Source organism: Crocodylus siamensis, chromosome 8 (genome assembly GCF_052110815.1).
Source record: "Crocodylus siamensis isolate JL-2025a chromosome 8, ASM5211081v1, whole genome shotgun sequence".
In the NCBI taxonomy this organism is placed as follows: domain Eukaryota; kingdom Metazoa; phylum Chordata; order Crocodylia; family Crocodylidae; genus Crocodylus; species Crocodylus siamensis.
The window spans coordinates 12,460,851-12,485,818 of NC_143402.1; the positions used below are offsets into that span (position 1 = coordinate 12,460,851).

A 24,968-nucleotide genomic window follows, 5' to 3' on the forward strand; every position below is an offset into this window, starting at 1 on the left:
TGGCCTTTAAGCATAGGAGCCTTCTTTCTAGCATGCATTAATTAAATCTTGTTCAAACCACCTCCTCTGTGAAACTTTCCTTTGCAGGGCTGCAGAAAGGGAGTCAATGATGGGCTTGAATATTCATGTTTTGTGGTAGGTAATGTAATCAAACATCCAGTAACCAAACTCTCACAAGGTTGTCATGTGTTCTCTTGGGTATCTGGAATGTACCTTTAAGGACAGGAATGAAAGTTTACAACCTTTTTCGTAAGACTATAATGGGAAAGAGATTTGATTTGTGTTGTGTGCAAGTAGTGAAAAAATTGAAGTGTAAATAAGGGCTGTGGAAATAATAAATCTGACACTGCCTTGGGAATTGTTAGCCAGTAAATTTGAATATCCTGTGGCCCAGACAGAGGAGGTGGAACTAAGGCATATTTTTGTTTTTCACTGACTTGAGAATGCAAACTGCCCAGCTGTAAGAAAACCAGCAAGGGAGGAAGTGGAGAAATTACAACCTTGCTTTATGAGAGCTCAGCTATTGGATGTTTGATTTAAATTCCCTACTGCAAGATATGAATATTCAAGCCCATCATTGACTCCCTTCTGCAACCCTGAGAAGCAGTGTTTCACAGAGGAGGTGGTTTGAGCAGGATTGAGTTAATGCATGCTAGAAAGAAGGCTCCTATGGTTAATGCATGCAGCTGGGTTTCCATTTCCTTGTTGCTAGCTGATACTGTACATTTAACTGTCTTATGAACTATTGTCTGACTGGGCTTAGAGGACCTGAGATTTAAGATAAAAGGTAAGGGCAAAGTAATGCTCTTAATAACTTGCAAATTAAATCAACTGTGTATTTAGCTTAGTCCAAAAGTATTAAAATTGGCTGGGTTTAAAGTGCCTATCTAAGTCTAGTCAATAAAAGCTTCCAAGTACAAGGCTTGTTGAATTTATCTACTCAAGCAAAAGACAGAAAAGACTCTGAAGAGCAGCCTGTCTGTGTCATCCACCACTGTATGATGTGTTATTCAGGCCAGCACTGGGGCTGCATAGACATACCATGTGGCGCTGGATGAAAGGCATTAAAAAGAAGCTGACGCTTTGCCCAGCTGAATGACCAGTGAAGAATCCCTTTGGAGGACACAAGCCCCATTTCCAACGAATTGGCCTAATTCGTTTAATTTAAAACCAGTATGAGCGTTTTCAGGGAAACCAACCAGGTATATCACCCAGGAGACTGACTTGCTCTAATGGCTTTTAAAAGGCTAGTTGCTCTTCCAACTTTTTCCAATGAGCTGTACTATGTGGGCATCAGCTTGCCAAATTATCCCCTTTCCGATCAAACTTTAACTGGATGAGTTGGAGACCGCCATGAGTTTATTAGAACATGCCTGTCTTCTGCTATAGGCCTAAAATTGATCCAGGACTTGTACGAGGCTGTCAGTACATCAGACAAGATTCCCAGCGCACCAGACCTGAAGACTGATCTGTTCTCAGCTTTGTTCTGGAAAAGATTATGAGACTGGGCAGTAGGCTTTCCAGGACAACCAGACTGGGATCTTTTAGATTAAGGTAAGACGGACATTCCTTGTTCAGCAGCTTTTCCAGCCAAGACGCAAATCAAGAGTTCAGATTTTATATCAATGGAAATGAAGTGAAAACCACTGCAACCATTGTGGGGAAAATATGCATACGGTTCCATAATGGACCTCTCCAGGTCTTCACAGCAGTGCCACACCACTACTGCTAAGCATTAGTATTATTTGGGAACTGTATATTTCCTGGGATGCCCAGATAGAGCAGTAACTTATTGCTCTACTGTTGAGGCCAGCATATTAGAAATTAAGAGATTCAGGGCATTTGTGCTCAGTTAAGTGTTTAGGGACATGGGCCTTGATTTGAAACCAAGTCTGTCTCTCACATAGGCTGCGTACACACATTCTAATGACATGGAAGAATTCTCCCAGATTTGTTTTCCTGGTAGAAAAACTTATCTGGAGACCCCTGCACAGGTGTGTGTGGCTGCACAGCAGCTCAGCACTGAGGACCTCTGCTGTATGGGCTCCCTGTCTGCTGGGCAATGTGACAGCAGTGCACAGGGCAGTCCTGATTGTGCAAGGGAGTCTTCTTCGGACAATCGGGGGATTGTCTTCCTGCATCATAATGAGGAATCAAATTTCTCAGTAGAGTCCAGCCTGAGCTGCACATTTTCTCCCTGAGCCTGTTGGGGGAGGTCTAGAAGCAAAACATACTGGGATGCTGGAGGACTGTGCTGCAGTTTCTCTCAAGAGGTATGTGTACAGAAGTTGGTTCTCCCAGGAGAAACTCTGGGGAGCCATGTAACTCTTCTTGTTCCTAGATTATAATTCTCCTGGAGCAGCCATTTGTGCTCTGGGAGAAAAATCTTGAATGTTTGTACATTTTGAGGTTTCTTTCTACTGGCTGACAAGTGACTATCCCAGGAGAAACTGAATGTCTCTATGTGGCCGCATAAAGAACACGTGAACAAAAATGCTTTCCGATCCATAGCAGAAATTCATCCTAAGCCATATGTCCAATTGTCTGTGAAATCCTAACAAACTTATTTTTCTAAGGTAGTGCCAAACTTTGGGGGATTTATAGATGTGTTCTGGGAAGTGGTGGGGGGCATGCTTTAATTAGCGAGCCATGTTATAAACGGCACCTGTATTGGTGTCCCCACGCTGAAAAAATGGTGGCATGCTTTAGTTCAAAGCGCCCCACCGCCATTTTTCAGCACAGGGACACTGACGCATGGGATGCTAGAGGCTGCTGGAGCACATTCATTTCTGCTTGATCAAGTCTGCTTGATTTCTGATTGATTTCTGCTTGATCAAGTCTGCTCCAACGTACTGCATTTACAGCGCGTTGGAGCAGCCTCTCTGCATTTAAGTGCCCTTGATGTCTTACTGATCTTTCGATTTTTTTTTTTTTTTTTTTTTCCTTCCCCACCCCCGGAGTTTGAGTATGAAGGAGAGCGAAAACTCAGTTTAGCTTCTTAATCCTTTCATTTCTTGTCCCCTTCAGCCCTCTGCCCCCCCCCCAACCCCTGCTCTAGTCTACTTTCATTTTCCTATTCAAAAAATCTTAATGACATTGTACAGAGTAATGAACCATGTCACAGGAGAGTAGGCAAATCGCACAGAACTTTTCACGGGTTCTCAATGAAGAAAACTATCGTTCCATTAATTTTCTTGCCATAAACAGGAGACAAGACCTTGGCCAGCACAAGAAAATGCTACTGATCTTTCACAAGAACAACGGATCATTACACCCCATCAATTTCATGACCTCTCCAAGTAGTTTGTGAACTCTCTCTAGGACTGAAGAATAGGATTGGCAAGGGGCCTGATAGCTTCATTTCAACAGGGGCTTATAGCACGAGTATTGCTGCCCACATGATTTAAAACTAGCCCAAAATCTTTATGATGCTGTTTGGTTTAACAGGAGAGGTAGCCCTGCTTCAGAGCTCAAATCCCTTTATGGCTAAAGTGTTTCTTTCTCAAATTTTCTGGGTCCCTAGTTGGGGATTTTCAAAATCAGCTAAGATTTAGGTACCTAACATAATTAACTTTCCATGGGAGACGGTGAGTTTTTACTTTCCTGAAGCACTTGTGCAATATAAGCTGTTTCTATCTAATAGCCAATACAGTTTTATATTCACTAATTGGGCAAGTTTGAGCAAGAAGAAAACGGAATGAATAAAAAATGTCCATGGCCTTAACATTCTTCAAACCTAATCAGCAATTTGCATTTCCAGGTTGGTAGGCGCCTGGGAGGGTCTTCTAATGAACATCTTCTGTGGCGAGGCCTTTTTTTCTTAATGGTGTTCTTTAACAGTGTATGACCCATTAAAGTTGCCCACCTCTTTCCATTATAAGACCCTGTTTTCTCTTGTTTGTAACTTTGTCCAAGTTAACACTTTTGGGATAACATTTTCCATGACATTTTTTTTTCCTCTGGCTGAATATTTCTAAAGAATTTCAGCCAAAACAGGTCAACCCTTTCTGAGAAGGGTGTTTTATTGTCTTTTTCCCCATGTTTAAGAAAAAAACAACAAACTTTTGGTTCCCTTTCCTTGGCTCATGACTTGACTTTCCAATCCTTTTCGATTCTATTATTGTTATGAAATGTAATTTTTTTAAACAAAAGCCAAACTGTTCTGCTTGGGGGTCTCCCTGCACTGCTTGGCACCGCCATCTTGGGATGCTGTCCTTCCCAGCCATTTCTTGTCTTCTGTTAATCACACTGCCTTTCTTCATTTTACCTGAGAGAACGGACACCTGGAACTGCTTTCATGGTTTCTCCTAGGATTTTGACATGTGCTGTCTTTTGTGGTAGTGTCATATCCACCTTCCAGGGATACTCCAGCAGTCTGTAATAGCCCAGAGAGTCTCATTTTCCTAGGAAAGGGACTAGTCCCTGAGTAGCCCTTTTTAGCGAGTCACCTGAGATGCTCTCTAACTGGGTTGGGAAGGGTGGAACGGCTGAGAATGAGATTGGGTTTAACGAAAGGCAGAATGAGGCTTGGGTGGTGAGTTAGAGGGGGCGACAAAGGGACTGGGATGGGGATGTGTGGGGTAAGGAAGAGAGGACTTGGAATGGGCATAGGGCAGTGAGGGAGGTAGGGAGATGTGGCTGGGGGAATACATTTAGAGCAGTCTCCCTGACATCTCATTCCACTCCAGAGCCAGGGGTGGGACCCAGGATTCCTGACTTTTACCCTTCTAATATCAGCAATTATTTGTGAAGCCCAGTGACAAATTGGGTCCTTATCTTCTCTATGGACAGTCATTTAATCCATGACTAGAAGTGGCAAAGATGACTGGGTGGGCCTGTAGCTTCCAATCCTGCTGATGAACCGTGGACAGACGAATATTGTGCCACATGATGGATATTCTGTTTTCCTGTTTTTTGTTTTGTTTTCTTGCTGGGTTTTTTTAAGAGCAAAACATTTAGGTTTTGAGGTCATGAGCATCATTCTTCCTGGATCTCTGCACATTCAAAACACAACTCGCATTGACTTCAGTTGCCCCTGTGAGCGTCATCTCGGAGAGCACAAAGCACTTGGGCAGTGACCACTTGTGAAAAGTTGGTTTTAAGCGAGTTGCTTATTTTCGCACAGGAACTGTGCAGAGACAGAAATATAATCCAGGGTACCTTTTTCCCTTCCTGCAAGTCCCTATCGTATTTGCTACGCAGCCGCTAGCTTCTGTAGCCTGTGAGGCAGGTAGCAGTTGCTGTTCATTTGTTCTGAAGGCAGGTCCATTTTGTGTGCAGAGTGAAGCAGGGTCCTGTGGGGGAACATGTGAGGATCATGTAGCTCAAGACCGTATTATAACATAATCATAATGGCCAAAAAATATCACAGGTAACCCCAATTCATTCACTTGAACGTGGCACCCTTAATGTTTTTGCACTATGGCTTTTTGTGTTTAATATGCATCCAGATTCTTATAACCAGAACATGCAAGACCTTTCTTTCTTCCAAGACCTTTTTCTTCTTGTACTAGCAGAGCACTGGATTTCCTGGTCTCTTCTGTCCAACTGTCCTGTTAAGCCTTATAACACCTTTGTGTTTCAGCACCCACTGAAAGCAAAGGAAACGGATTTCCATCAGTCTGAAGGGTCCTTAGATCAGACCCGAAGACTACAATCTGTTGCTCATGGCTTATGTGGGCCTCGGGGTTAAGAAATGACTTCCTGTGGCTCTCCTAGAATTGGTGGCAAAGCCAGAAATATAACCCGTGAGTCTAGTCTTGTAACCTGCTCCCTTTACTCTTTCAACCTTGGTGTTTCTATTGAAACTTTACTTTCATAGGCTCATATTTTACTAACAAATATGAACCTCACCTTTAGGAATGCCTTATTATACTGACAAAAGGCTATTTAAAAAAACCCTCCTTAGGCCTCAAACCATGCCCTTGCCCCCTCTCTCAGCCTTTTGCGGCAACCCCCTAACAGAGTGCATCTTTCATACCACCCGAGTGTAGGTGTTTCACTACTTGTATTTTAAATTCCTCCTCTTTTTGAAATACTGGAAAGGCGAAGAAATGCAATGTCCACCTTATGGTGCTCATTCAAAACCAATTGAGTTCACTGCCCATCTTCCAATCCTGAGAGTTGCTTTATTAGAATGAGAATTGCTCCTTGTTCATTATTCTGGTTGTCTTAAAATGCCTCTACGAATGGATCTCTTCATAGTCACAGGCACTCCGGGGAAAAAAGGTCTGATTGCATACCTGGGCATGTACTATTTTTCAGCCAATCAGAAAGCAGCTTATCTATGTAGCAGTCTTATGTAGTTCCAGGAACAAATTATTCTGTGGATGAAAATTAAGTTTTGGTTTTTTTTTTAAGCGTCAGCCACTCAGCAAACCTATCAACCAGTGTGCATTTAATTTAAATGGAGGGCCAGGGAGGAGTTGGAGATGACAGCAGAAAGATTACAGCTGAGGGCTGTTCAGAGAGATTTCTGAACATGTATATACCGTTAAATAACTGTGCTTAATGCTGATTGAAAGTAATTTAATTTCCTTGCCACAGATGTTTTTTCCCTTCCTTAGGTCCTTCTTCCCCGCCCCCCCCTTGCTTATGTCCATTTTAAGAACTCGTGTGGTAGCTGCTGTGGGCAGATAGAAAGTTTAGGAGAGCACTGATCTCTGAGGCTATACACTGCTGATAAAATGATATACAAATGGCATTTTCTTTAAGTGAGGAGGAAGCCTGGGCATTTGTGTTCTCAATTTTTGTCGACACTTTGGCCTGGGGTTGTATTAGAGGCCAAAGAGGAGAAACATGCCTAATTTCCATTGGTCATGGCATGTTTAGTTGAGAGAGGAATGTGCCACTTCGCTAATGAACTCTGATTGGCCTCTCCCTGGTGAATCTGAGGCAATTTCCTTAAGGAAGGCCAGCTTTTTCAGTTAATGCATATCAGCTCTCCTGCTTTACCACCCTAGCGGAGGCAAGTTGAAAGAAGTTGTGTTGGTGTGATGCATCTGTGATGGTCTAGGAATTGCATGAGAAGCAAGGATCGTTGTGGGTAATATCTGTTATTGGACCAACTGCGTGGTTGGAATAGACTTAGACGAGCTTTTGAACGTGGAACGTTCTTCATCTACATCGAGGCCCCGAGGGCGTAGGGGAGCGACGCTTCTGAATATGTCCCACCTACTCCCTTCCATCTGCATGTACCAAACCCAGGAGTGCGGTGGTGAAGCCATGCTGGGGTTTGTTCTCAAGCGCGCCACACAGTAGACCTTGGTCTGACTGCTTTCATAGGAAGATGCAGATAATGTTGTGGCCTACAGCGTCCTTCATTTAATCCTTATGGCTAGGAACAGACATTGCATTTGTCTCTGGACAAGGTATGCTTGTCCTTGCCAATGCCGGGACACAATTTCTGTTCCAGGACAAACATGCTAGAGTATGCGGGTGTTCTAGGGTCCGGTAATCGGCAGACATGATGCAGGGATTCAGGTATTTGCAGTTCCCCTGTTATGGTTGAAAAGTAACCTCCTTCCTCTCTAGCATGAAGCTTCATCTTAGGATCCCCAGAGCATACGTTAACCTAACGAATAACCTCTCTGTTGTAGTGGTGGCAGGGCAGCGGCAGTGCCTTTCTCCCCTGCTTTTTACTTGTGGCATGTTTTAGGCTGGCTTCGGTTTTGTGTGTGAGGGGCCAGAGCAGATGATTTTCAGGACTCTGGATAAACAGTTGATACAACTGCAAGGGACTGGACTTACTGGCTTAATAGATCCTTTCTTGCCTCATGCTCCTTTGTTCCAGTGGGTGTGATCTATTTGTCTCGCGGTAAAAACAGGCTTATGCGAGCTGAGGTCATACTTAAGACCGTAAAAGTTCTTGCTTTTTAAAGTGGAATAACCAAACCCGCAAGAGAGGCTGAAAGAGAGGCTGTGGGGTGGGAGCAGCATACCATGTAGCACTGGATGTGGTTTATAGCGTTTGTGGAGCTTACCTGTATGTTGGGATCTACGGAAATCACGACTGCACAGATTTTGTAAAAATCCGGCGTTGCTCATAAAAGTGGGCGTTGCTCCGGAAAGCCACAAGGGGGGGGAAAAACTCACTGAAAATAAAATGCTGGCTCCCTGGAGGGGTCAGCAGTTCTCCGGGGGGTGCGGCAGCCCCCCAGGGTGGGGAAGGGAGAGGCTTCCAGGAAGATGACTGCTGCCCCTCTGCTGCATGTTGCCTGTCAAGTGGGCCTCCCCATCTCCTCCAATCAGCAGGAAGGGGCAGAGCTACATGATGGGCAGCCCTCGTAGCCGATCGGTGGTGAGGGGTGGGGCTATATGACAAGCAGCCCTTGCAGTTGATCAACAGTGAAGGCGGGGCCACTGGGGCCCCTTCGACAATCAGAGAGTTCAAGGAGGGGGAGCTGCCATATTGCTCATGAAATGGCTTCTGGGCCACGAAGTTAGTGGGCGGCCACCTTGAATGAGGTAAATCTCCACTTACATATGCATTATAAATAATCCCAGTTAGAGAAATGGGAGGAAACTTGGTGTAACCAGTTGAGAAGGGGTTCAGAGGGCAAGGCCAGCCATTTAGAACTGGATTTCATTGCAAAATTTCAACGGCGGTATTGGTAGACGGGACCTAGTGGCCCAAGGCTTCTCTTCCTATCTTGTCTTCTAATAACTGAGTCTGCCCCAGTGATGGCATCAAAGCTGTGAGGTGTTTGATTTGTGTGTAGTAATGCTAGCGTGAGCATCAGAACTGTGTCCACTCACAGCCGTCAGCACAAAATGTCCAAGGCAAAAAAGGAGAAGCAATGCAGGATGAGAGCCGCCTAAAAAAAATTAAATGGGAAACAAACGTACTGATCTCTTACAAATTGGTTTTCAAAACTGGGTAAAACACCTGTGGTGAAGCAGTGACTGATAGTGGTAAGTAAGTGGGTGGCTGGGTGATCTGGACAAACTGCCTGTTAATGATAATGATGACAATTGTGTTAAGCTCACTTTCCTTTTGTATTTTATTTAAGACTGAAATTGATTTCTCAGCAAGTGATGGCGGAGAGAGTAAAGGGAGGCGTTTCAGTCCAGTCACTGAGCAGTATTTTAGACAGTAAATCTCTCTTCATTTGCAGATTTTGAATGAGATGTGGTAGCAGATGAAGTTGTAAAATCTTGGCTGATAGTGGAGCCCACTCTCTTGAGTAAGATAATGGGCTCATGAATGAAGGTTATGTCACATGCTAATATGTTGTTGGTGGCAAGAATAGCACTATAATAAGACCAGCGTTGCTTTTTCTTAGCCCTTAAAAATTGCTGCGTTTAACTTCTTAAATTGAAGGCTAGTGATATATTAGGGGGCAAGGACGTCCCAGTAAATTACTCTTACTTGGGAAACCATCTATGCCTCAACCACTGATCATTACAGTTAAACGTTGATTCTATTCTTGTGCAGCCTGGGCCTGACCCAAATCTGGAAACCCCCCAGACTGGTTTCAGTGCTGCTGTTGTGTTTGGGTAGCACCTAATACGATGAAGCCACAGTATTAATATTTATTGCAGTAGCACCCAATGACAATGATGGAATTGGAAATGGAACTGAAACAATGAAGATCTGTAGTGATAGTCCTGACAATTTAGAAGCACTCCTCTTCTTGGAAGACTAAGAGGTTGGGAATTGGGATATGCTCCCTCAATTAGGGGAGTGAGTTAGGGAGAGACCAAGTTTCTGCAGAGGTTGCCTTAGTACTCGACAATGAAGTTCATTGTCTAGTTCTTCTCATTCATGTAAGCCTGTTTTTATTGAACCTGGGGATCATTACAGAGTCCAAAGATAAACTAGGAAAGCAAACTTTCCTTCCTCCTTTTGTGTCCTTGGTACAGGGTATTTAGCAGAATTCACAGGTTCATTGAAATCTGACAGGCTGCACCATGAACACTTCAGCTATGGCCTCAAACTTGCAACCTCTGAGCTGTCACCTGTGTGCCTTAGTGCCTGTGCCACCACAGCACCCGCAAGACTGATTTCTAATAAAAGCCAAGTTGAGTGGCAAACTGCCATGCCTTTGGTTTTCTAATGGAGCGCCGTGCCAATCACCCCTGAAGGTGACGTTACACAGCACAAGACCCAGGCTGAAGTTTTCAAAGCAACCAATGTCCAACTCCCACTGAAAATATCCCAGCATGAACGTACAATCGTTGTATAAGCGCCGCTTTCAGGGGACGATTCACCCTGATGGCAGGATTCTGGTTCCACGGAGAGATCCAGGCCCGCTTCTTATTTTTCTTACGTTCGTGCCCTCTCCCATGCCCCTTGCCAACAAACACCTTCAACTGAACCCTCTCTGCAACCAGTTCACCTTCACTAGTGAGCTTGTAAGTGGATGAATGTGCTCATTTCTTCCAGCCGTTTCATGCAGCTCAAGTGCTCGGCTCTGCTTTTAGGTGTACAGGTTGTAGCTGTGTTAGTCTAAGGACACAGGCAGACAAGGTTCTTTGGGTCAATCCGGTACCTTTTTATTAGACCATGTCAAATACTTGGAAAAAATCTTCTTTGCAAGCTTTCGGGTACAAATACCTTTCTTCAGGCTGCGGCAACACCTGCTTTTAGCATGTGGGGGATGTCCATTACCAGGCACAGTGGTGCCAGCTCCTGGCGCTCTGCTGGCTTTTCCCTTTCTCTTCTGTGCAAATGCTCAGCTGCTTTAGCATCACTAAAGCAAGGGCTGTGGCACAATACGTGAATAGATAACAGATGTAAAAGCGAGCCATGGGATGAATATATTGCTGATAGAGAACAATTACCATATGCCTCACAATCACTTTTCCCCTGTTCCACTAGAGTACACCTGTGGCCTTGCTGGCACAGCACTTGGATGTGTTGTGGGAGACTCATGTATTCTGCACTGGCGTTGAAGTGGGAGGAGGGGGAATTTTTCTATGCTGTCAATTCCCACCCCCCTTTACCCCTCTGCCCATCTTTGTCCTCTGGAAAGCAAACGTCAGGAATAAATACTTACTTTCTACATTTCTATCAATATCCTAAGGAGTGTGAGTTGGAAGAACAGGCATCAGAAGAGTCGAGCGGGGGGGGTCGTGGGCCAGATCCAACTGACTGGATCGAGCCTGTGGGCAGGCGGAGGCTCCGGCAGCCGCGTGGTGCTGGCCCGCCGGGGCTGCTTCCAGTATGCCGGGCACTTCCTGGGGCCGGGGATACCACTAGCACAGAAGTGGAAGCGTAAACCCATTGCATCCGCTGTTGTCCAAATATTGTCAACAGCTGCCAGGTCAGGGCTACAGGTGTGTGGGGTAGGGGCAGGGCACGCTACAGCTGCAGGCAGATTCAGACTTGTGTTGGTCATAGTCCATAGCTATGACTGTTTTGGGCAGTCCTGGATGCAGCCGTAGCTGCTGGGTCTGAACTCAGGTGGGAGTGGGACATGCTAAAGCTGAAGGAGGGTGCAGTCTAGGCAGGGGAGTGTGCTAAAGCTGTGGGTTCAGGCTTTCACATTCATCACAGCCCTGGGAGGGAAGGGCTGGAGCGGGGGGTGCTTTGGAGTCCAGGCTAGCAGAGCTGACATCTTGGAGACATCAATCCCTGTAGCTGCTTTAGACTCTTAAGGAGCCTCATCTTTAGAGTCGTCTTGAAATGGGATGCCACACAGACTGGTACAAGTGATCAGAAACCAGTACAAATTGGCACCACAACAGAAATTCAGTGCACAGAAACCACCTGCAGAATGGTCAAAACTGGTTTAAGAGCAACCTGCCTCGCTATCGTACGGATCTGGTTAGGTAAGGTGTAACTGATTTAGGAGAAAACCCTCAAGAAAGGAGCTGCGAGAGGGGACTTAATCCAAAACGCAGACTTCACTCGGTGCCTGCTGGGCCTGGGGTAGGGCCAGTTTTGAGGGGGGGAAAAAAACCACTTAAGAGCAGAGCCTGCACGCAGGCAGGTTTGTACTATCCTGTGCATATGTAGTTCAGCTAACAGAGGGAGTTGTAGATGTTGAAGCCACCTCTCAAGTATTCCCAGCCCATCTGTCTGTACAAACAGTCACGTCGGCCTTGAAATCGTGACAACTGTGTGTAAAACAAACAAACAAACAAACAAACAAACAAATAAATAAATGTTGGCTTGCAGGTAGACTTTGGCTGAGATGTTTCATAATATTCAGGAACTTGCCAAACCTGCTTGAATTATCACTGGTTACACACTTATGACACCGTGGATGTCACCTTACATGCATGTGTGAAGTAAATTTATGAGCCCAGCCCCAGACTACACACGCCGAAGGCTGGACTCTGTTATGTCATCTCTGTCCCTCCTCAGACCAATGACGAAAGAATAAGACTGTCACAGATACTTTCATCCAGCAAGCCATCAGGGAGCAGTGGCACACACCAGGTCGACCTTTACAAGCAGGCACATGCTTGTAAATTGAAAGCGATGCCTAGAAGATTTTTCATTTTTGTACCCCAGTTTCACATACTGGTTTTTGAAGGGTAGAGATGGTCCCTGCCTGGGATGCGAGTGCCGAATACAAGGGACAACTCCACAGTGTATCCAGGGAATAAGGGAATACATGGAATTCTCTGCTCCCCTCCAAGGATGGAGCTTTACACGTATAGATTTGCTCATGATAGAGGAGGTTTTGTATAAATCCCTGCTGCCAACGTGAAACCTGGTTCCAAACTTTTGGCCTTGTTCTCCGAACCCCCTCTAAACTGGATTGAACTGAGCTGCCACCTGTATCTTTCCCCATCCATGTTTCGTCTAGAACCAGGCCCCTTAGACCTCAGCTCAGACTTGCCATCGGTGCTTCTGCCATTCAGAGTTGGCTGCTTCTCTTTCCGTTCCTTATTAGATCAGCTTTTTTGACTATGCTGGGCATTATAATGCTGTGTTCTTCCACCACTATGTTTTTTTTTTGGTTGTGGGGGCAGCTGCTTATGTAGGAGGTGCTATCTGGGTCAGTTTGTCAGCTCTGAGTTAAGTCAGCCGCCTTTGTGTAGGCCTTCATGCTGGATTCTCTACTGTAATGAGAGTATGTTGTGATGTGGGAAAGTAGCTGGTTTGCACTACTGCAATGATGATGTGGTTTTAGATTTTATCAGCACCTCGGGTGGACTGTAGTTGAATCCACGCACCACATGTCTATAATAACGAACCCTTGGTTGCTGGGCTGACATTAATACTGCATAGCAGATCTCTAACAGCCCATTTGGGGAAGTGACCACCTGGTTTTGCATATTCTCTCTGCATCTTTACTCTTGCATGATTAAATGAGGAAGAAAACAACATCAATTTCACCCGGTGTACTTTGGTTTTGGAAGTATTCTGAACTTCAGCTAAAAGCTGCTGCCAGGACCCTGCAACAGTGAGTAAGAGAAATTAGCCATCAGCAGTAGAATAATGAGCGATTTGGTCCCTCTGTACAAACATCTCAAGATGCAATGGTGAATCAGCTGCAGATTATTCTTGGCCTGCAGACTTCAGTCTGTGGGAGCAGCCAGATAAATCTCACTCGTAGCGATCGTAAGCTTGGCGGGGGGGGAAGTGTGGAGGAAGGGGTTGGCGTCTCTTGCGGTGTACCTTCTAAATGCAATGAACACTGACATGTATATTTTTGGGGAAGAGCAGACTGCTCCTGTTTATGTGCCAGCTGTGGGCACGGGGCTGTTCTGTGTTCAACTACTCCATAGGCACCAATAAACACTTTAATTTCTTTTTCTAATGGTGAAACAGGGTTTATGGGGATTAAATGCAGCAGCTGTCTAACTGACAGGTGCCTGCACCAAAACAGCCCTGTCCCGGCTTGTGGCAAATTAAAAGAGTAACAATCTCTTCTAATGTTCCTGAGTTAAAAAGCAGCCCACGTTCTTGACTGATGCCTTTTTATTGCCTACTGATTCTGTCATGGATTCCTGCCTTCGGGGAGTTCCCCACTTGTCCATTGCGTTTTCATTTCATCCTCAGACTTGGTTTTCAAAAAATGATTGAATTTTCTGTAGACGTTGCAGTCTCCTTCCTGTCACTTCCCTTCGCTTTTTGCATGCCCCTTTAAAAAAAACTTCAGACACTCCAGCCTCCCTGCACCGCTCTAGCCTGTGGGAATGATACGGGGAAACTAGCGGTCCCACCACTCCTGCCTGCTGGAAGCTGCTGATAATGGAGCCTTTGGGGGACTCCCACCATGCTGCTGTATAGATATTGGTCAGCTTGCTGCTACTCTTGAGTGGGTGATTGAATGGAGCTGAGTGATGCTACTGGGTTGGGAAGGGTTCATTGTTCTGGAAGGAGAAATTAAATGCCAGCCTTGAGTAGAAATGTGATTGTTGCAAACTGAGAGAGAAAAGCTCCATGCGTTTGTCCTGTTACGTTGCACTGTGTGGCTAGCTGGCACTCCACAGTGGGTGTGCACGTTGGTCGGTACTCTTGCCACTGGCTGCCAACTTTGTGGTATCGCACCATTCCCCTGTGATAGCGATTACAACGTGTGTAATACAGTGGAGGGCAAAATATAACCTGTGGGGCCATTCAGCCCACCACAGGATTTTATGTGGCCCAGTTGCAAAAAAGGATCCTGGGCTGGGGTGTGTGCAAACCAGTCCTGCCGTCCTTGGGTGTGCAGCAGGGCTGGGGTGGCGCCGTGGCCAGATTCATCTTCCTGGCAGCCCCGGCAGCAGCAGCCCCTTACTGCTGCAGTTGCTGGACCTGGCCCTGCTACCCAGATGCTGTGGCCTGTCTGCCCTGCATCCATCGCTGGGGGCACCAGACAGAGCAGGCGGGCAGGCAGGGTCTCCATGCAGACAGGCCTGGGACCCCACAGGCAAGGCATGCTTGGCCAGATGGGGAGCAAGATAGGTGGGGCTGGAGCCAGGACCAAGGGGCAATGACAGCACAGGGCTGTGTGGGGAGCAGATAGTGGCTCTGTCTCAGGCCCCAGCCCCATGCTGTCACTACCCCATGATCCCAGCCCAAATTGCCCACCCCTGGTTTAATAGGATGTCTAATGCTGAGGGTATAGATACATCACTGACAGAGCGTGAAACTAGTCTGAAATTAAAAGGCTAGATTAAAAGAACCAGCCAGTTGCCTCTTGAAGATAAAACAGTTAATGTCTGAGGGCCCCTGTGTGGTGGGCCAGTAGGGGGCGCTCCTAGGTTGAGCCGCCCACCTCCCTGCACCCGACCATCTTGGATGCTTATCTTGCTGGGATCCTATGACCCCAGCTGACTTCCTGCCCTTTGGGCCAGGGGGCTGGACTCGATGATCTCCCGAGGTCCCTTCCAGCCCTAATGTCTATGAAATCTATGAAATCTTCCAGGCTCCGAATGCCTCCCTAGGGGTGCCTTACGTCCAGCCAACCCCCTTCCTGGAGCACACGCACTAGCCTGGGGGATAACGTAGCTGCCACCACCCCGAGAAGGGACTGTCTCGGCCCAGTGTCCTCGGGGAAGCACAGGCCTAATAGTCCTACGGGTACTCAACCCAGTACAGGCACTTGGGGCACTTCCTCAAGTCGGGGGGCAAAAAGTAAAGTCTCCCTTAGTCCGCAGACCTAAGGGGTCTCTTGGGCATAATTTAGACCCACCCCTCAATAAGTCTCCTGCACCGGTCACAAAGGAGAACTTTATTGATTACAGGGGTAGGGTGAAAATAGGGTACGAGATTGAGCAATATCCTAGAAATCCTAAAGAGCAAACAGTGTGGCTGAGGTAGCCTTTTGATCCCGCATCTGAGTTACTGCCAGCTAGATATCTAATCAGATCTCGAGTAGCTTACTCACAAGCATCTTCCAAAGGCCGGTGAAGTTGCCCTTTGGAGGCAGGCCGTTTCTAGCTCGTGAGTTTAGGGGGAGAGAGCCAGTTTCAGATGGTAAAGCTCCTCTGTGTCCCCCGTGTGGCTGCTGCCCCCTCCTCCTGGGCAGTCTTAACTTTTATATAGCCCCTGTGACCTCATTCACCTGGTCCAGTGGAGGCCAGCTCCGGCTGGCTGTCGGCCAACCAATTTGAAATACATCACTCGTTGCTGAGCAGACTCCAGCCCACCAGGTAGATGCCCCTCACCCAGGTAGCCGATACCAGTCATGTAGGCAGAGGGAGCAGGTTTCCCCCCTCCCTCAGGGATGTAGCCAGCTCAAGTTACCTAAAGAGACAGGGTAAGGGTGTGTCTTCTCTGTGCTGGCCCCATCCTAATCAAATGGTCACAGCACAGAGATTTTGGGGAGAAACCAAGGTGGCTTTCTGCCACACCTGCTTACTCCCCACGTGGTCACATTCAAACTTTTCTAATCAAGGAAAATCCAGTCCAAAATCAGGCAGACAGGCAAAAAAACCCCAAGCTCCAAATGGCACAAGTATGGTCTGGAAAGGGTTACCTAATCATTTTTGAATGCTCACGTTATTTTTTCTTTGTCTAATTAAAGTTCAGAAAGTATGAAATGACAGCTCTACAAAAGGAAATCATACCGCAGTTGACTTCCTTGACTAAAGCAATTGTTAGATTTCTGGCTCCTTTGTTTTCACGTTGTGGCTGCGGGCGTGGAGCTGACATCACTGCCGCACGGGCTGATCCTTCCTGAGCTCTGTGGGAGACGGCGCTATCTTGTCGGTTTCTCACCTGGTGCAAGTGCATCTTGCTGGACAGTATCTGTTGTCATATGATGATCAGGACTTGTTTAGTAGCAGGGCAGAAGTGGCTTTCAGGTCAAACTCAGAGGGCGTGTGCAAGGCTGTGGACGTGAGGTCTGAGTGAGGGGTTTTAAACTGATGTGTACAAACTGGTGGAGCTGGAATATGGGGTAAAAGTGACATAGTAAGTCTAAGGGGATGTATACTAACACAGCTGCTCCTACATTACCTGGACCCTTTTTAGCACCTTGTAATGTAAGCCGTACTGATACGTTCCCTGCTAATCAGTGAGAATGTCTTATACAGGCAGTCCTTGGACTTATGACCCAATTGGTTCCTGAAAACCACGTCTTGAGTCGAAACATTGCAACTCAGAACTGATTTTTCCTGTAGGAAACAGTGTTATAAATGGGGGATTGGTTCCTGAACCAAGGCCTTGATGCCCTATTTTCACCAAAAATAGCGCAGAATTTTGTACTCAATTATAGAGGAGTAATATTAGCTACATTAATGTATTTATATTGTAAATAGCAATCATTTATTTGGAATAACTTCTTTGAGATGACTTTGCTGGACTTTCTGAAGGGTTCTTGGCTGGAGTCTTCTCAGGAGTCCTGGCTGCAGGTTTTTCTGGAGTCTTTGCTGCTTTCTTAAAGAAAGTGTCCAAGCAAGTTGGGACAGATGTTCTCCAGGGAGATGGGCGATGCAGCAAACTTGTTCACCGGCATGGCATGGCGTCAGATCAAGCGTCGTAAAGTCAAAACTGACGTCAAAAAGTTGAAATGGTGTCAGTTTATAAACGTTGCAAGTGCCATTCGTTGCAACTCAAACCATTGCAAGTGGAGGACTGCCTGTATCCACTTCTTGGTGTATAATTATGTCGTCATATGCACCTCCTCTGGGTTAGGACCCTCATCTAAATCCCACTAAGGTCAATGGAAGTCTTTTGATGGCTCAAGATCATCCCTAGCTCTCACAAATGACTCCTCATTTCTCCTATCCCTTTTTTGGGTGATAGTGAAGAATTTAATTCATTTTTTTGCTGCTTGCATGTCCCACTTTTTTTAGCTGGAAGAACAGATGATATTTGCAAAAGACTCATAACATTATCATTAGAGCTGGGTGAGAGGATTTTTCCTTTTCTGCAAAAACATTGAGGTTTTTAAAAAAAAAAAAAAAAAAATTTAAATCCTATTCTGCTTTGGGAAGAAACCATAACCCTCTAAAGGTTTTCATGGTAATTCTGTGTGTGAAGAAGAGAAAGGCACCTCCTCCTGTACCTCAGTTCCCCTGAATAATGGATGTCCTGACTACTAGGGTATTCTGTGCTAATCTCTCAATATTTCTTCTCTTGGAATCATTCCAATTTGTGTGAAAATACTAGACGAGGCAAGGATTTGAACCTGGGTTTCTTGCAGTGGGTCATAGTCTTCACCCCCTAGCCCTGGAAGAGTTAGTTACATATCCAACATTGAATAGTTTAACCAGAAAAAGATTTGAGAGCGGTCGCAGCCCAACGGGCAGTGCAGTTATGCAGGCTGCGGGAGAGTGGCACAGTTGCTCTTTGAATATGTATCCTCCACTCCTCAAATGAGTGTCCTGACTATTGTAGGATGGCTCGTGCATGCGGGCTCTCATGTAATGTGGCCAGAAATTTCTAGTGCTGAGAGAGCTTTCCCACTGAAGGGCCACAGAAAGAGGTACATGCCTGTGAAAGATTTCAGTTCTGCTGAACCTGTGATTGCTGACAAAAGAGGTCTTGTCACAAGGTTCCCAAACGGCACTAGTCACCATTTGCTTTTCTAAAGTAATATAGGTAAAAAACACAAGAGGAGGAAGAGCTTAGCAAAAATTGCACCTGCTAAGCAAACCGATTCTTATCTTGTCAAAGATCCCTATGCAAAAAGGTGATGATTGAGTGCCCAGCTCTGTGAGAACAGAGATGGGGACTTGAGCGTAGTCATTACGAAACCCAGACGTGATTTTGGGTTCCTAATAAGGTAGGTGATCTGCACTGTTGAAACACCTTCAAACATGTTTGCTTGCCATCAAGTAGCATCTTTGAGGGCAAGGGTCATGGCTGGAGATGAAGTGTGCTCCAGCAGGCTTTTGCTGATGCAGTAGCCTGGAGTTACCAACCCGCACAACTTACGGCAGCCCTGAAGCTTTTCTGGACTGAACCCAATGCCAAACGGGTCCCAGAATGGCAGGGCGAGATGGTTGGTCTGTGAAAGCAGTGTACGCTTACAACCGAGCCCTGCTGTCTGCGTGGAGCTCGGCTTTCACCGTGCTGTGTGAAATAAGTAAAGTGTGCAGTCTCCCTCTGTGGCTTTTCATCATCACTCTCTGAAACGGTATCCCTTTGTAAGTGCTTTTACTGAAGCATGTAAGGCCTGTCAGTGGGTTGTGGCCTACGTGAGGTAGTAGTATCCCTTAGGCTAGTCTTGATCCCTCCTGGGCCCAGCTCCAGGAGAAGAGGTACTGTACACTGTTCTGTACAACCTGGCACGGAGTATGCAGCTTCGCAGCTCAGACTCCACGGCAATGGCCGCAGAACGTTTAACTGAAAGCACCGTTGTCCGAATAAATATGAATATCTTTAATAGGAATGGAGCAATTGTTCCGATCATTAGATTTTTAGGAATACGCTTCATTGGCAAAAATGCATTTTTACCTGTGCTGAATTAACATGAGCTAAAGTAAAACAAAAGGAAACTTGCAGATCGAGAAGTACCACATATGAGTCTGCATTGTCACCTGCACTTATCTTGGTTTTAAAGCACTCTGAGGCATCCGCTGCATTTAACAGGCATCCTGACTCTGACTAATGATTACAGCTGTACATAGGATAGAAAGATTAGAGTCTCAGTTGCCTGCTTAATATGTAAATGTACCCAGTTATGTGTGAGTGCTTTTAATGAAGTAACTTGCACTTCTGTTTCCATATATCAAGAGTGATTGATGCTAAAAGCACCCTAGGTGCCTTTTGGAAACCACAAATGCAGAAAACCTGTTTTTGTCTCCTCCTTAAAAAAAATAAAAAAATAAATTGTAGGCCAAGGTTGAGATTTCCTTGGGGTGGGGGGAAAACAGCCCAGTCTGAGTTTAATCTAAACTAAGCCACATCGTTGGCCTCACTTCTGCAGTATCGGTAAATTCTCAGATAGAAATAATCCATCAGGATCTTGTGTAACAATCCACACAGTATCTTAAATAAACCGTCTCTTTGGCTGTAGCTTACAGCTGACACCCGCTGTAAATTATCTGGTGATATCCTATATGAGAGACTCTAGATTGAAATGAATGCTGTTGTGTTAAGTGCATGAGGTCCTCTAATATCCTGTGTGGGAAGGAGGCTCAGTCCCTGGTCTTTCCTATCAGCTAACGCAAAGCTTTGCATCCGTTGCAAAGCTCCTTTCATGAAAACGGGTTCTTTCGCTTGGGTTAAGCAAAATTGCAGAGCTAAAGAACAGCAACAAAAAAAATCATGGCAGAGAATAAGAAGCATCATTTGGTTTGTGCAGTGCAAAGGTAAGGACTTCCAAAGGGACAGAAAAGTTCTGCGTGAAAGATGATGTCTCTTCTCACTGAAACTGGACCTGGAATAAAGTGACACATATTTATGCAAGGTTTATGGCAGGATCCCTTGCGAGAAGGACATGATTTACCCGCACTGTTCAAACCCACTGGGGCCCTTGGAGCTTAGCAATATAGCTCTCAACTTGAATGTAGAAGGGGTAGCTCAGGCCCGAGATCCAATGTTCGCTCCGATTTCCAGGGACCTGGCACTGAGGGCGCTAGGACGTCCCTGTGGCCGCAGTCTGCTCCAGTACACACACACGTGTCACCCTCGGGCTTCTCAGTGGGACTCTGGATAAAGCTCCTTCCCACCAGTCCATGGACTCGTACTACTGGGCAGCAAAGGCCTCTGCAGGAGCACGGAGCAACAATGGAGACATGGGGCTCACCGGCCTTGTTTTTTTTGCAGATCCTTGGGTATCTCCAGTCTCCGTGGCTTACCTAGGGCAAAACTTACCACAATATAGCAATTGTGTGAGAAGTTCGGCAAGAAGATCCTTAGCTGGGAAAGGATGAGGATGTAGTAAAGGGCTAGGAATGGGGCAAGGGCAGGCTGCTATTCCTGGGTTCCTTAGCCAGGCAGCAGGGCAGGCCGGCACCTCATAAACCAGCTTGATCCCTAACCGAACCCTTCAGTCTGAGCATTTCTGTTCAGACTGAAAGTTGGTCTGCGAGGAGCCACCCTGCCCTGCTTTCCATCTGACTCCAGACTAACATTGTCAGCTCTGGGTTCCTTGTGTTTGCTTTCTGTAGGTATTTTTGGATTTCTGTGAGCAACAGGTTCCTGGTTCAGCTGCATTGCTGTTGTGAAAGCGTCTTTAATGCAATGACGACAACTTTTTTTTTTTTTCTTATTTTGCCAATAGAAGGGCAACCCATGACACACTGCCCGAGAGCAACCCCTTCTGAGTCAGATCAGTCTTTCATCCTGCCCCTAAAACCACTGTGGGTGTTTTCAAATTCACTTTTTGCAAAATAAAGACCATTCTGCTGCATCCCTCACTGAAAGCAAGGAGAGAAGTTTTGCAGTGGTTGTAAAATTCAGTGAGATGCTGCAAGCTAAGCATTACATTATATAATGTCTGCTCTCTGGGACTCTAGCTGTAAAGCTTCTCAATTGCTGCAAGATCTCGCAAAGATAAAATGCACTACAGTGCATTGCTGTCAGAGGAATTTAAAATATTCAAATCCTGTTATATCTCTCCCTTGCTTCCCTCTTTCACTATCAGGTATTTCGGTGGTTGAGAACACACAGCACTTTCTCCTCCTTTTGAGATCTGTAGAGAAAGCTAAAAAGCTTCCCTTTCATTTCGGGAGACGCGCTGGTCACGATAGCTGGGTCTGGGTCTGGTCAAACGCTTTCCTTACTGAGACCCTGTTTTAATTTGCTTATAATGCTGACACACGTTAACCATGAAGGCTGAAATTTTCCGCTCTGAGTTTCTGCCTCCACAAGCTTTCCCTTCCCCCCCCCCGCAGTTGAGCCATTTCAAAGACTATGGGGAAAAGAACTGCTTTGCAATGTTAAAAAAGACTCGACGAGGGTTTCTTTGAAAAGCTCCATCCGCCTCATGCTTCAGAGCAGCGGCTCGAAATCTGGAAGGCAGGTGGGGGGATTGCTTTGTTGGGAAATCTGCCCAGAGCCTTGTTGAAACATTTCCCATCTCCTGTGCTCACTCGTTACCTGTCTGGGTTTTAGCAGCTGACTCTCATTGAAGAGAGCATGCGCCATCCCTTCGGGTGTGTGTGACAGGACAGTGCTGTGGCAGCTCCGCAGTCTGGCGCCCTCAAGCCAAAGGCTTGGTTTTGCGCTGGGATGGCTGCCCATGGCTACCGAAGTTCAAGCACTGGGACTGGCAGCACAAGCCTGTGTTTTTTGTTTTGTTTTTTTTCCCTTTCTGGCCTCCTTGTTAGTGCTCATGCAACAGGAAGGGAAGCCACTTTGTTTTAATGCAGAGGGGACAAGAGCAGGACCAGGACGGTTGCAAGATAGGAGTGGGAAGGATTCGATTGTTACAGGGATCCCGACTGAGGACACCAGAGCTGGAGTCTGGCAGGAAGACGGAAGGATGATGGGACGAGGAATTGGGCAGATTTGAAGTGGGTGTTGTAGAGCTGGAGGTCGAAGGTGCAGGAGAGGGACACGTTCTTTATCAGGACCTGGAGCTACTGGATGAGATCTGCGACTGGCTGGGCAAAGAGACCAGAAGAAGGAAATACAGAAGTGTTACGGTGAGGAGCGGGGAAAGAGGCGCAGGCAAGAAGCCCGTGAAGGCAGACCAGCACCAGGGGCCGGTGGAGACGAGACATGTAGGGAAGGCAGAGAGACAGAATGGGAGGAAGGGAGAGCTGTCGGTGTCAAATCCATGGAGAGGATGAAAAAACAGCTATCGGATATTTTTGGTAAGTCAAGTAACAAAGGTCTCTGCCATGGTCTGGCAGATCCCATCCTGCTGCTGACCTAGGCCAAGTGTCAAATCAGTGTCATCTACTGAATTCCTAGCTTTTCTGGTGGCATTTCAGCATGGTGAGAGGGATCTACATAGTTTCGAGGTGCTGAGCATGCCTTAGCCAAGGCTACAGGCAGGCGTCTCTGTCTACTCCATCCACAGCCAGGAGCCTGCTCCTGAAGGGATGGACTTTCCGCTATTGTTGACAAAGCAAGCATAGATACCCCCTGGTAGGGGTGGTGGTGGCAGCGGGGTCCTTGTTCAAGATGTGGGAGTCAGAGTTTTTTCTCTGTCTAAGGGGACTTGGCTCCACATCTCCCACCGATGTGCTGAACCATCAGGTTATAGGCTGGACTGGCAACAGCGCTCTCCATCTCTGCTTCGGAAGATGCGTCTCTGGCACGTGTCAGGCATTAAAAAGGCTTTGCTGATCCTACTTATAAATGCCTCCCCTCCCCCACAAAAAAAAGACAGGAAGGATATGGAGCAGAGGAGTTAATCCAGGGTAATTCCACGTTTTTGAACTTTATTAGCCTCATCAGCTGGCAAACATGAAGGAGAGCATTTTTTTAAACAACGTTGTGTTCAGAAACATTACATTTGGAATAAGATATTTCCCTGTTTGAATTATGGATCATTATTTTGTGGATAATTGTGCTGATTTGCATGGAGCATTTTAAACATCTGTCTGATGATTATCTTAAACGAATTTGTTATACAGAACTGAATGCACTGCTGTCTGTGCCGGTGTTTAGAGTAGATGATTCTCCTGCCACCAGAGGAGCTGAAATGGAGAAGGAAAAGAATAAACCTGCGCAGGTGGAAAGCCAAAACATCTTTGCAGAGTTCAGCGCTAGCTTTCTTGACTTCTCCATTTAGATTGGGGGGAAAAAATGCTACAAATAGAATTTGCATGGAAGGAAAGAAAAGCTCTGCCACTACCCTGCTGTGCGCCCTTGTGCTAGTCCCTTCACTTCTATCTGTTCCCTTCCAGCTTTATTTGTCTCGGCTTGTTAGAGGAAAGCTCTTCAGGGCTTTGACCATCTCCCTCTATATGTCCTAGGCACCGCACAGCTAAAAAAAAAATTAAATGTGTCCCATCCTAAATGGACAAGTTTGCTTTTACTGAAAGGGAGAATAATAGAAAGGAAAGCCAACAGTGGAAAAATCAACCCATTCCTCAGCCTGTCTAGGAAACCAAGCATTATATCTTTTTCCACTCATTTTCTGATTGACTGTACCTATTTATATACATAAAGCAATCCACATTTCTGTCAAGTCCTTTAATGTTTTACTTTCTATTGAGAGGCTGACCTGGGATTCAGGGTAGTAGCTATTGTAAGTTTGGAGAGAACATCATTATCCCTCTTATCTGATTTACAAGTGCATCAATGCACCTGTTCAACCCTCCCACACACAATAAAAGCAGTCGCCACATCTGACATTAACTGATCAGAGCTCTTTAATGACCATCAAAGAGGAGGAAAATGGCAGAGTCATTAGCTTGCAATGATATCTTGGCAGACAGTTATCAACTGCAAGCCTACACAAGCCCACCCATAAATGGTGTGGAAACAAGTACAGAAAAGCTGTAGCTATTATGAGCTAAAGTGTCTTCATTCCTCCTCCTTTTACAGTGCAGAGGTTTGTATGATGTGTTCACTAGCATCAGCCAAGCTCTTTATTGGAAGGGGGGAAGAAACTTGAAATTGTAGATTGATTTACTGAATCTCTCCTTAGTGCGGTGTCTGTGTCATCTTATTTGTTTGTACAGCTGCTAGCACAATCAGCCACTGGGCCATTTATAATAATAGCTCCATTTGGTCCACCTTAAAGTGCCTGGATCTCAGCAGTCCATTGTGATTTATTTTGATGAAGAAAACTCTATGGTTCAAGAGTTTCAAAATTAACTATTGATTTTGGGCACCTCAATTTACAGGTGTCCAGCTAGGAACATCTCACATGGGCCTGATTATCAGATGACAGGTACTCAGCACTCTCTGAGAATCAAGTCCCTTAACAGCATCTGTATTTTGGTACCCAAAATCACTGGTCACTTTGGAAAATATGAACCTACATTTGTGGGAAATTAAAAAAAAGGAAAAGAAAAAGAAGAGCAAATTATTGTTAGTTACCAACTTGGAGATGCAGCTAACTAGCTCTTTGTCCTGAAACTATCCAAGTAAGATGTCCACTATAAGCAGGATTAAGGGTTTCTACTGTGCAATAAAAATGCACGTGTAGAAGTGTGTGCTTACTGCTCAGTAAACGATGCTAAATGCACATTACTGCATCTCATGTAGACGTGCTCAAGGATAAGCA

The 24,968-nt window shown here is 45.9% G+C and overlaps 1 long non-coding RNA gene across 1 annotated transcript in view; it reads left to right on the forward strand.

Moving 5' to 3' along the window:
• The first annotated feature begins 1,429 nt into the window (after positions 1-1,429).
• The window catches only part of LOC149858098 (uncharacterized), a 48,919-nt gene continuing 25,380 nt past the window's right edge, over positions 1,430-24,968 (forward strand). Inside the window, exon 1 of the long non-coding RNA XR_016443963.1 lies at positions 1,430-1,554. This is a non-coding gene — a long non-coding RNA (uncharacterized LOC149858098). The remainder of the gene's footprint in view (positions 1,555-24,968) is intronic.